At 46.6% G+C, this 11,064-nt stretch overlaps 1 protein-coding gene across 2 annotated transcripts in view; it reads left to right on the forward strand.

Moving 5' to 3' along the window:
- LOC126993567 (neogenin-like) overlaps positions 1-10,824 on the forward strand; it is a 32,414-nt gene extending 21,590 nt beyond the window's left edge. For both annotated transcript variants that reach the window (XR_007747958.1, XR_007747959.1), the window contains 2 exons: positions 10,025-10,199; positions 10,790-10,824. The gene's annotated coding sequence lies outside the window, so the exon portion shown is untranslated. The remainder of the gene's footprint in view (positions 1-10,024; positions 10,200-10,789) is intronic.
- The last annotated feature ends 240 nt before the right edge of the window (positions 10,825-11,064 follow it).

Raw genomic sequence — 11,064 nt, forward strand, 5'->3', positions numbered from 1 at the left:
GGTGTTGTGTTTACTAGGACAGGTAGAGACAAACTGTGTGCTGTTTATATGGGGACAGGATATGATAGAGAGACAGTAAGTGATTCTAGTGCTTCCACCTCCAACACGAACTCAACCTCCGCCTCCTCCTCCACTTCTGATACCACATCTCCCTCCATCCACACCTCACCCTCCACCCTTTCCCAACCACCAACTACTATCACCACCACCACTTCCGAACCCACCTTAGCTCAAGTGCTCCTGCTTGTACCTCGCGCCCTTCCAGAAGAAATCACAAGACCATTCTACCAGCTGTCACTTGTACGAACCAGACGCTGTTTCCTGGTATGGGCAAACTAACTACTAGAGTCAATTTAGTTGGAGACAGTGTGGTGAGAGGCCAACTTACGGAGTTTTGTGGTCGGAATACGTTGACACGGCAGCGTTTCTGTATCCCCGGAGCCAAACTGGACGATACTGAATCAGCTGTCGATGCAGTTTCAGTAAATGCGAAGGACGACACAGTGTATCTGATCCATGCGGGAACCAACGACCTTCAGTCAACTCAAATTCAGGACCTGTTAGCAAAATACCGTCAAGTCATTCGGAAATACAAGACCAAGTCCCCTCACATCATCGTCTCTGGAATTCTACCGAGAGTCAATACGTTCGCCGGATACAACAACAGTAAAGCGTACGGCGTCAACACTAGTCTAAAGCAGTTATGTAACGATGAAGGCGTAGGGTTCACGAACGCATGGCATCACTTCAACCAGCGCCCAGATTTGTTTTGGGAGGACGGACTCCACTTGAACGAGGTTGGTTCGGCGCGGCTAGGAAGGCTCCTGAACGATGCAGTTGAAAGCTTCTCGAAAGCTATTCAAAACTGGAGGCGAGGGCAAGGCAAAGGCAACCCTTGATCAACCGGAACCGTAGCGTCGATGCGGCTTGCAAGAAACTGTAACCAACGACGCCTCCGACAAGCGAACTCATTCAACACGACGCGGCCAAACCAGTAGTCACATTTCCATTTTGTACACAAATGCACGCAGTCTGTTACCCAAAAGGACGAAATTAGGCGTATATTGCAACTGAGAAACCAGCTGTGGTAGCCATCACAGAGACTTGGGCCAACTCTGCACATCTAGTATCTGAACTGTCATTTCCGGGTACGAAAGCTTCCAAAAAATCGAATGCACAAGAAAGGAGGAGGAGTAATTTGCTACGTAAAAGTACGCTCCCTGCCATAAAATAGACAAACAGGACGCAGAGAATTACTACTACGTCTATTGGGAAATAACTGAGAATAATAAGAAACTAACACTTGCTACCGTATAAAGGCCTCACACAAAAAAAGCAGCCGATGACACTGCCCTGTACGAAGAGCTTCACTTTAACACAAAGTAAACAAGCAATAATAATTGGGGACTTTAATTGCCCTAACATTGACTGGGGACAATTGACTGGAGATCAAGAGGGTAACAGGCTTATAGAAATGGTGGAGGATTCGTTCTCACCAAGTTGTAACTCAACCAACAAGAGAAAACAATCTGCTGGATCTGGTATTAGTAAGCGACCCTGACCTCATTCGCGACTGTGAAGTTGGTGAAAAATTAACGGTTGCGATCACCACTTAATCCGTTTCAATGTCAACATAAGTCACAAACTCGTAGACAATCCGTCAGTGATACCAGACTACAAAAAAGCAAATTTCAACCTAGCCCGTGAGCTGCTTCCCTCTGCGACCTGGGACCAACTTCACCTAACCGACAATACAATCGACAACGTGGAACAACTTCAAAGATAAGCTTTTGGGAGTAGAAAAGGCTACAGTGCCGACGAAACCCAGGCGAGTAAATGGTGCCGTAGATCCACCGTGGATGACCAGAGAAATAAAAAGGCGGTAAACTTAAAAAAGGAATTATAACCTAATGAAAGAGAATGACACGGCCGAAGCCCGTACTCAGTACCACAACAGCCTCAGAGCTTGTCGCACCCTTATTCGGAGTAGTAAACGCAACTACGAAAACAAATAGCGCGTGACATCAAGACAAACTCAAAAATTCTTCACATACATCAGATCGAAAAGAAAGTAAAATCCAATATTGGTCCCCTGACAGACGAGACTGGAGCTGCAACTCAGGACAGTAAACAGATGGCCAGAATCCTCAACAGTAACTTCGCATCCGTATTCACAGTCGAGAACATCGAAACCATGCCGAGAACCCTGACCTGCCGAGGGGAATCACGCCCTGAAAATTGACTCAATATGCGACCAAGAAGTGAAAGAGTATTTGATAAACTCGACACGAACAAGTCAACAGGACCTGACGGTTTGTCCCGCGGTTATTAAAAGAGCTTAAACAACAAATACTTCAGCCACTCACTAACATGTTCAACCAGTCTGTTCAATTGAAAAGGTCCCGGAAGACTGGAAGATGGCGAACGTAACACCAATTTTCAAAAAGGAGACAAAAGCGTTGCATTAAACTACAGGCCCATAAGTTTGACATCAGTGGCAGGAAAAATACTGAAAAGATTATTAGAGACAAACTTGTTAAGTTTCTAGAAGACAATAATGTAATCTCCGACACCCAGCATGGCTTCAGAAACAAGCGCTCCTGCCTAACGAATTTATTAGACTTCTTCCAAGGTATATATAAGAACTGGGATGCCCACATCCCCAGTGATGTTATATACCTGACTTTCAGAAAGCCTTCGACAAGGTACCGCACGAGCGACTCCTTAAGAAACTGCACTCGGAGGGCATTGGAGCCAATCTGATCGCGTGGATAAGAGATTGGCTCACCGACAGAAAACAACGAGTACTACTCAACGGACAGCCTTCCGATTGGCTTCCAGTCACTAGTGGAGTGCCTCAAGGGTCAGTGCTGGGACCCATTCTCTTCATCATATATATCAACGACCTCGAATCAGGACTGAAATCCACAATATCGAAATTTGCTGATGACACTAAGGTGGGGAAAGGCCCTAAAATAGACCGACTGCGTATTCATTCAGTTAGACCTAAATCACATGATCGAATTGTGTTGACAAATTCAAAGTCCTGCACATTGTGTCCTGAAATAGTAACCACACATACATCATGAGTGGGAAACCTCTGCAGGCGATGCAGGAGGAAAAGGGTCTTGGGATCACTATCAGCAGTGACCTGAAACACGCGAATCACTGTAAAAAAGCATACAACAAAGCCAACACTATGCTCGGGTTCATAGCGAGGAACTTCGAGTGTAAAACGCCAGACGTGATGCTATCCTTGTATAATTCCATGGTAAGACCGCACCTCGAGTATGCAGTACAGTTCTGGTCTCCTAATTACAGAAAGGACATTGATTTACTGGAAAGGATTCAACGACGCGCCACGAAAATGATACCAACCTTAAGGGCTCAACCGTACGAGGAACGACTCAAGCGACTCAATCTCTTTACATTGGAGAAAAGACGCCTACGAGGAGATATGATTCAAGTCTTCAAGTATCTGAAAAATTCAATAACGTCGATTACTCCAATTTCTTTGAATTGCAAACCAACCTAAGAACTAGAAATAACGGTTTACCCATTCAGTCTAGTCGATGTAACACAGACATCGGAAGGAGTTTCTTTTCAAACCGAGTCATCCGTCACTGGAACAATCTTCCTTCAGAAGTAGTAAATGCGAATACTATCAACTCCTTCAAATATAGAATCGACCGTCACTTCGCTTCGTCTGGAGTAAACTGAATATTGAGTTGCTTTAATCTGCTCCTCAATATCGAGGCGCTTTCATCTGCTCCTCAACGTCGAGGTGCTTTCATCTGCTCCCCAGGCCCCAGGCTGTCGAGCAGATTAAATCACCAAAGCGGGCAACCTCGTAATGAGCCAATAGGCTTTCTGTTGCCTGCGTTTCCATGTTTCCATGTTTCCTCCTTCTTCTTCTTCTTCTCAAATTCACTCATGCTAACCCACCCTCCTCCGCCTCCTCGTCCTCCGCCTCCGCCTCCTCCTCCTTCTCCTCTTCACCCCTCCTCCTCTTATTCCTCTTCCTTCTTCTCAAATTCACTCATGCTAACCAACCTCTTCCTCCTCCTCTTCCTCCTCCTCCTCCTCCTTCTCTTCCTTCTCCTCCTCCTCCTCAGTCTCGCCTGACCTCCTCAAAGGGACAGACGTTGACCTTGCTGCTGCTGCGGCATCAAACCTTAACCTTGCTTTTCACCTCGTCTGGTGAAACGACACTTGTTATTTTGTGTGTGAATCGACTCCGTGTGTTACATTTTAACGTCACAACTTTTGAAATCCGTTCATCCACGTTTTAATTAACCGTTACTTAAATAGGCCCGTACGCCTTCTCAGAAATCGAACGACTAACTGTGCTTGTTTACTTTTCTGATTTAGCACCACTCAACTTAATTAATTAACGTCTAACTCAGTGCTGTGACGCGTCTAACTAGTGTTTGAAGTGTTGCGAGGATTACCTTACAGTGAGAGGACTTCCCTGCTGAGCTGAGCGGTTAAGTTATATATCGACTTTTTTTGTGTTTCCTGTCTTTCCTCAGTAGGATTACAACTGCACGACCTAACACAGCACCCAGTGAAAGACAGTGAGCTTCTTGTGTCTAACTAACGTAGAAAATCTGTCACTAACGTAGAAGTACAAAGCTTGACCCGTATACCAGCACACCTGTTTTGAAAAGGAGGAATAGTTTAATCCCCAGAGAATTTTAATCCCGGAGGGAAAACACGTGCGGGCCCTCATAGACGCCACACCTCAAACTCTCCTGCGTGACTTGACTGATTTAAAGCCGCCTCCTTCCAGGTGTTGACCTTAGTCCACGCGGATACAAAATTCATCTTAACTGTAAAGCACACAATTATATCGTCTTGCAACAGTAAATAAAAATTAAAAAAAAGAAGTAATCATGCCGTCCAACTATCTCAATTGCTGTAATTGTTCAAAGAAATATGCTGCGATTCATTACCAAACCAGCGACTCGATGTAGGTACTGTGTCTTAGACTTACGTATTCAGGCACTACAAAACCAACGAGGAACTACAACGCTCCAATGCGTTGATCTGGGACACCATGATGGCCTTCCTCAACTCCCTACCCTCATTCTTCTTCTTCTTCTTCTTCTTTCCCCGCCCTTCCTACTCCAGCTTCCTCCTCCTCAAACTCATATTCTGACGTTCTGACCCAACTACATACCTCCTCCTCCTCCTCTGCCTCGCCTGAACCCGCCTCCATCCTTACTATTCCTTCCGCCCCATCCACCTCCCTTGCTACCTCATCCACTCCCACTCCCTCTTCTCCCTCCACCACCCTTGACTCCTCCCCTATCCTCATCACCACTCCATCCTCCACTTCCACCTCCAACACGAACTCCACAGCCTCCCCACAACCACCCCACTCCACAGCAACGCCAGAACCCCCCGCCACACATACCATTCCTTCTACTCGATCCACCTCCTTCCTAGCCCATCCTCCTCCATCAACAGTACCACTCCCGTTTCTCCCGCTAGCCCTTCCTCTCCCTCCAACACCCTTGACTCCTCCCCTATCCTCATCACCACTCCATCCTCCACTTCCACCTCCAACACGAACTCAACCTCCGCCTCCTCCTCCACTTCTGATACCACATCTCCCTCCATCCACACCTCACCCTCCACCCTTTCCCAGCCACCCACTACTAACACCACCACCACTTCCAAACCCACCTTAGCCCGCGCTCCCGCTTGTACCTCGCGCCCTTCCAGAAGAAATCACAAGACCATTCTACCAGCTGTCACTTGTACGAACCAGACGCTGTTTCCTGGTATGGGCAAACTAACTACTAGAGTCAATTTAGTGTGGTGAGAGGCCAACTTACGGAGTTTTGTGGTCGGAATACGTTGACACGGCAGCGTTTCTGTATCCCCGGAGCCAAACTGGACGATATTGAATCAGCTGTCGATGCAGTTTCAGTAAATGCGAAGGACGACACAGTGTATCTGATCCATGCGGGAACCAACGACCTTCAGTCAACTCAAATTCAGGACCTGTTAGCAAAATACCGTCAAGTCATTCGGAAATACAAGACCAAGTCCGCTCTCATCATCGTCTCTGGAATTCTACCGAGAGTCTATACGTTCGCCGGATACAACAACAGTAAAGCGTACGGCATCAACACTAGTCTAAAGCAGTTATGTAACGATGAAGGCGTAGGGTTCACGAACGCATGGCATCACTTCAACCAGCGCCCAGATTTGTTTTGGGAGGACGGACTCCACTTGAACGAGGTTGGTTCGGGCTAGGAAGGCTCCTGAACGATGCAGTTGAAAGCTTCTCGAAAGCTATTCAAAAACTGGAGGCGAGGGCAAGGCAAAGGCAACCCTTGATCAACCGAACCGTAGCGTCGATGCGGCTTGCAAGAAACTGTGTAACCAACGACGCCTCCGACAAGCGAACTCATTCAACACGACGCGCCAAACCAGTAGTCACATTTCCATTTTGTACACAAATGCACGCAGTCTATTACCCAAAAGGACGAAATTAGGGCGTATATTGCAACTGAGAAACCAGATGTGGTAGCCATCACAGAGACTTGGGCCAACTCTGCACATCTAGTATCTGAACTGTCATTTCCCGGGTACGAAAGCTTCCAAAAAAATCGAATGCACAAGAAAGGAGGAGGAGTAATTTGTTACGTAAAAGTACGCTCCTGCCATAAAAATAGCCAAACAGGATGCAGAGAATTACGACTCCGTCTATGTGGAAATAACTGCGAATAATAAGAAACTAACCCTTGCGATCGTATACAGGCCTCCAAAACAACAAGCAGCCGATGACACTGCCCTGTACGAAGAGCTTCACTCTTAACACAAAGTAAACAAGCAATAATAATTGGGGACTTTAATTGCCCTAACATTGACTGGGGACAATTGACTGGAGATCAAGAGGGTAACAGGCTTATAGAAATGGTGGAGGATTCGTTCCTCACCAAGTTGTAACTCAACCAACAAGAGAAAACAATCTGCTGGATCTGGTATTAGTAAGCGACCCTGACCTCATTCGCGACTGTGAAGTTGGTGAAAATTAACGGTTGCGATCACCACTTAATCCGTTTCAATGTCAACATAAGTCACAAACTCGTAGACAATCCGTCAGTGATACCAGACTACAAAAAGCAAATTTCAATCTAGCCCGTGAGCTGCTTCCTCCGCGACCTGGGACCAACTTCACCTAACCGACAATACAATCGACAACGTGGAACAACTTCAAAGATAAGCTTTTGGGAGTAGAAGAGGCTACAGTGCCGACGAAACCCAGGCGAGTAAATTGTGCCGTAGATCCACCGTGGATGACCAGAGAAATAAAAGGGCGGTAAACTTAAAAAGGAATTATAACCTAATGAAAGAGAATGACACGGCTGAAGCCCGTACTCAGTACCACAACAGCCTCAGAGCTTGTCGCACCCTTATTCGGAGTAGTAAACGCAACTACGAAAACAAAGAGCGCGTGACATCAAGACAACCTCAAAAAATTCTGCACCTACATCAGCTCGAAAAAGAAAGTAAAATCCAATATTGGTCCCCTGACAGACGAGACTGGAGCTGCAACTCAGGACAGTAAACAGATGGTCAGAATCCTCAGAAGTAACTTAGCATCCGTATTCACATTCGAGAACATCTAAAACATGCCCGAGAACCCTGACCTGCCGAGGGAATCACGTCCCTGAAAATTGACTCAATATGCGACCAAGAAGTGAAAAGGTATTTGGAAAAACTCGACACGAACAAGTCAACAGGACCTGACGGTTTGTCCTCGAGGTTATTAAAAGAGCTTAAACAACAAATACTTCAGCCACTCACTAACATGTTCAACCAGTCTGTTAAATTGAAAAAGGTCCATGAAGACTGGAATATGGAGAAAGTAACACCTATTTTCAAATAAGTAGAAAAAATAGTTTCATTAAACTACAGGCCCATAAGTTTGACATCAGTGGCAGGAAACATACTCGAAAGATTATTAGAGACAAACTTGTTAAGTTTCTAGAAGACAATAATGTAATCTCCGACACCCAGCATGGCTTCAGAAACAAGCGCTCCTGCCTAACGAATTTATTAGACTTCTTCCAAGGTATATATAAGAACTGGGATGCCCACATCCCCAGTGATGTTATATACCTGGACTTTCAGAGATCCTTCTACAAGGTAACGCACGAGCGACTCCTTAAGAAACTGCACTGGAGGGCATTGGAGCCAATCTGATCGCGTGGATAAGAGATTGGCTCACCGACAGAAAACAACGAGTACTACTCAACGGACAGCCTTCCGATTGGCTTCCAGTCACTAGTGGAGTGCCTCAAGGGTCAGTGCTGGGACCCATTCTCTTCATCATATATATCAACGACCTCGAATCAGGACTGAAATCCACAATATCGAAATTTGCTGATGACACTAAGTTGGGGGGAAAGGCCCTCACAAAGACCGACTGCGAAATCATTCAGAAAGACCTCAATCACATTATCGAATGGTCGGAAAATGGCAATGTCCTTTAATGTTGACAAATGCAAAGTCATGCACATTGGGTCCAGAAATAGTAAACACACATACATCATGAATGGGAGACCTCTGCAAGCGATGCAGGAGGAAAAGGATCTTGAGTCACTATCAGCAGTGACCTGAAACACGCGAATCACTGTAAAAAGCATACAACAAAGCCAACACTATGCTCGGGTTCATAGCGAAGAACTTGAGTGTAAAACGCCAGACGTGATGCTATCCTTGTATAATTCCATGGTAAGACCGCACCTCGAGTATGCAGTACAGTTCTGGTCTCCTAATTACAGAAAGGACATTGATTTACTGGAAAGGATTCAACGACGCGCCACGAAAATGATACCAACCTTAAGGGCTCAACCGTACGAGGAACGACTCAAGCGACTCAATCTCTTTACATTGGAGAAAAGACGCCTACGAGGAGATATGACTCAAGACTTCAAGTATCTAAAAAATTCAATAACGTCGATTACTCCAATTTCTTTGAATTGCAAACCAACCTAAGAACTAGAAATAACGGTTTACCCATTCAGTCTAGTCGATGTAACACAGACATCGGAAGGAGTTTCTTTTCAAACCGAGTCATCCGTCACTGGAACAATCTTCCTTCAGAAGTAGTAAATGCGAATACTATCAACTCCTTCAAATATAGAATCGACCGTCACTTCGCTGCGTCTGGAGTAAACTGAATATTGAGTTGCTTTCATGCTCCTCAATATCGAGGCGCTTTCATCTGCTCCTCAATGTCGAGGTGCTTTCATCTGCTCCCCAGGCCCCAGGCTGTCGAGCAGATTAAATCACCAAAGCGGGCAACCTCGTAATGAGCCAATAGGCTTTCTGTTGCCTGCGTTTCCATGTTTCCATGTTTCCATGTTTCCTCCTCCTCCTCCTCTCCACCCCCTCCGTCGCTTATTCCTCTGCCTTCGTCTCAAATGCACTCATGCTAACCAACCCTCCTCCTCCTCCCCCTCCTCTTTCTCCTCCTCCTCCTCCTCTTCTTCCTCCTCCTCCTCCTCTCCACCCCCTCCTTCTCTTATTCCTCTTCCTTCTCAAATTCACTCATACTAACCAACAGTCCTCCTCCTCCTCCTCCTCCACCTCCTCCTCCTCCTCCTCCTCCTCCTCCTCCTCCTCCTCCTCTTCACCCCCTCCTCCTCTTATTCCTCTTTCTTCTTCTCAAATTCACTCATGCTAACCAACCCTCCTCCTCCTCCTCCTCCTCCTCCTCTTTCTCCTCCTCCTCCTCCTCTTCCTCCTCCTCCTTCTCCTCCTCCTCCTTCTCCTCCTCCTCCTCCTCCTCTCCACCCCCTCCTTCTCTTATTCCTCTTCCTTCTCAAATTCACTCATGCTAACCAACAATCCTCCTCCTCCTCCTCCTCCTCCTCCTCCTCCTCCTCCTCTTCCTCCTCCTCCTCCTCCTCCTCCTCTTCCTCCTCCTCCTCCTCCTCCTCCTCCTCCTCCTCCTCCTCCTCCTCCTCCTCCTCCTCCTCCTCTTCCTCCCCCGCCACAGGGTCAGAAGGTCAAGGAACGCCCCATTGCCAGCACCTTCTACGCACCCTTCGACCTTTACGAGCGAGGCAAGTTCGACGAGGTCCTTGAGGGGATGGTCAGCTCCCACGCCCAGAACGAGGACATGGCCATTTCCGAAGCCATGACCAGCAAGATGTTCGAGGACGCTAAGACTGGTGGGTATGGGGGTATGGTGGGGGTGGGTATATAGGGGATTTTTATATTTTTTTGTTCTTCATTTTATTTGAATTATTATTAATTTTTTTTATTGTGTGTATTTAGTGTGGTGTGTATGTGTGTCTGTTCTTCTTTCTCCTCTTTCTCCTCCTCCTCCTCCTCCTCTTCTTCCTCTTCTTCCTCTTCTGCATCATCTTGTTCTTCCTCTTCCTCTTTTTCTTCTTGTTCTTGTTTTTCTTCTTTCTCTTCCTCCTCCTCCTCCTCCTCCTCCTCCTCCTCCTCTTCTTCTTCTTCTTCTTCTTTTCTGCATCACCTTCTTGTTCTACCTCCGCCTCTTTTCTTCTTGTTCTTGTTCTTCTTCTTTCTCTTCCTCCTCCTCCTCCTCCTCCTCCTCCTCTTTTGCTTTATCTTCTGCATCTTTTTCCTCTTTGCTTTCCTCCTCCTCCTCCTCTTCTTCTCTCCTCTTCCTCCTCCTCTTCTTTTTCCTTGTCTCCTCTGTGTGTGTGTGTGTGTGTGTGTGTGTGTGTATTACCTATTGTTGGTCATATATCTCTTTCTATCTTTCAATATCTATCTATCTATCTATCAGGTGTTGGCCTGGACCTGGCGGCACAGATCCTGCAGGGGCGTGACCACGGCATCGCTGGATACAACCGCTGGAGGCACCTCTGCGGCCTCCCGAAAGCTGCCTCCTTCCAAGGCCTGAGTGACGTCGTTGCCCCGGAAAACATCAAGAAACTACAAGGGATTTATAAGTAAGGAAGCCTTGTATTGGTAGCTTCAGTTTGCTTGTTGGGAAATGCCTATGTTGTTCTGCACTAGAGAATGTCCCTGAAGCCGAAAGCAGTGTTTGTAGTGTGTTCC

Source organism: Eriocheir sinensis, unplaced genomic scaffold, assembly GCF_024679095.1.
Source record: "Eriocheir sinensis breed Jianghai 21 unplaced genomic scaffold, ASM2467909v1 Scaffold634, whole genome shotgun sequence".
Taxonomy (NCBI): domain Eukaryota; kingdom Metazoa; phylum Arthropoda; class Malacostraca; order Decapoda; family Varunidae; genus Eriocheir; species Eriocheir sinensis.